This window comes from Dendropsophus ebraccatus, chromosome 10 (genome assembly GCF_027789765.1).
Source record: "Dendropsophus ebraccatus isolate aDenEbr1 chromosome 10, aDenEbr1.pat, whole genome shotgun sequence".
NCBI lineage: Eukaryota > Metazoa > Chordata > Amphibia > Anura > Hylidae > Dendropsophus > Dendropsophus ebraccatus.
The window spans coordinates 20,747,836-20,750,091 of record NC_091463.1 but is presented as its reverse complement, the minus strand read 5'-3'; positions in this window follow the sequence as shown (position 1 = coordinate 20,750,091).

Sequence of the window (2,256 nt, the reverse complement as noted above, 5' to 3'; positions counted from 1 at the left end):
CATTTCTGTTTCTCTTGTATGTGTCAGGTCAGTGAATGACTTACATAGATAAAAAGCATTTGTGTATCATTGATGAGCTATGTCGCAATGAGCTGATGACGACCGGTCCAAGCCCTAGGACCTCCAGCTAGTCACTAAAACATCAGATCTTCCGTGCACTTCCAGGTCAGGCTTGAAGAGTTTGCAGCTCTAGTGCCCATACTGTACTGGTACTAAAAACATTAAATTGTCTGTAAATAATATCTGTGAGAGCTTCACATGCGGTGATATAAAGGAGAAGTCCAGTGAAATTTTTTATTAAAGTATTGTATTGCCTCCCAAAAGTTACAGAAATCCCCAATATACACTTATTATGGGAAATGCTTATAAAGTGTTTTTTTTCCCTGCACTTACTGCTGCATCAAGGCTTCACTTCCTGGATAAAATGGTGGTGATGTCACTTCCTGGATAACATGGTGATGTCACTTCCTGGATAACATGGTGATGTCACGACCCGACTCCCAGAGCTGTGCGGGCTGTGGCTGCTGGAGAGGATGATGGCAGGGGGATGCTCAGTGTCCCTCCAGTGCCCTGTGTCCCTCAGTGTCCCTCCAGTGCCCTGTGTCCCTCAGTGTCCCCCTGTCATCATCCTCTCCAGCAGCCACAGCCCTCACAGCTCTGGGAGTTGGGTCGTGACATCACCATGTTATAAAGGAAGTGACATCACCATGTTATCCAGGAAGTGACATCACCATGTTATCCAGGAAGTGAAGCCTTGATGCAGTAGTAAGTGCAGGGAAAAAAGGACTTTATAAGCATTTTACCGTAATAAGTGTATATTGGAGATTTGTATAACTTTGGGGTGGGCAATACAATGCGGACTTTAATAGCCGCACAAAAGATGTGATCAGCCGTTGAATGAGAGGTTTTTGGTTAATCAGCTGATCGCTGTCTCTTCAATAGTGCATTTACACAGGCAGATTTATCTGACAGATTTTGGAAGCCAAAGCCAGGAATGGATTTGAAAAGAGGAGAAATCTCAGTCTTTCCTTTATGACCTGATCCCTGTTTATAGTCTGTTCCTGGTTTTGGCTTCAAAGATCTGTCAGATAAATCTGCCTGTGTAAACGCACCAATAGGCTGGGGTCCCAATGCATTTTTGCTGTCCATTTGATCCATTGGTTACTTTTAAAGTACAGAAAAATGTGGTCAACCAAAAAAACAGATCCGTTTCTTTTTTTTCTAAGCCTGCAGTCGGGGGGACAAATAAAAAAATAATGTGCAATGTGGACCGAGCCGTACTTGGGCCGCTTATGAGTAGTAAATGTTCCTGCTTGCTGATAATTGGTCCTATGTAAAAGGACCCTATGATACAATTTATATACCATCATTTTAATAATATACATTATATCTGCTGTCAGCTGCCATCCACTTTTCTACAATTTAGAGGTCATATTCACACAAGCATCAAGGTTTTCATTTCTTGTGGTGGTCATAATGATGCGTAAGATCCGTCCCATGACTGAAGCTCATTGACTTATAACAGGGTACATTATGGTCACCTGCATTAAAGGAAATGGATGGTGTACCATGATCAGCCGGTGGCATAGTGCCCAGACAGTCAGTCTCAAAGTATAACTAGGGCTATGTGCACAGTTTCTTTCCTCCAGGAGTTGATTTAAGAGCAATGGGAAATATAAAGGTAGTAGGTATACTTCTCCTTCCTACTGGATCCATCTCTAAATGTGGATAAAAAACTACAGTGAGGCATTTTTCCAAAAACACCATGTGTGACACTCAGCCTGGTCTCTTAAAACTGTCGACACTCATGTCTCTATCCAGACGTGTGCTAGCTACTTCTCATGGGAGCTGCCCCCGGCCATGTTGGCTGCAGTACAGTAGCTGAGGCCATGGTTCCCGGAGTTGTGGCCACTCACTTACACATTTGACCGGCCTCTTATTATCTAAGGCAGAAGATTCTATTGTCCGCTAACACGTTTTCATGTCTTCGCTCCTAATAAGTCATTGCGATGACCTCACTTTACTTTCCTCCTCCGGGTGGTTTTCATTGTAGAAAAGGATTTTGTCACCTTCAGTCTCCTGCGAGAAGTGGCCAAAACATCTGGACGGGTTCGCGTGATGGAGGAATTTTTAAAAAGAGATGAGGCAAGAACTGAAACAAACAAAGCGTGGGCAGCGGGCGTTTTATGTGGACCATCTGCAAAAATCCTGCTATTTTAGTTGCAAAACAACATGTGGGATTGAACACACTGGGAT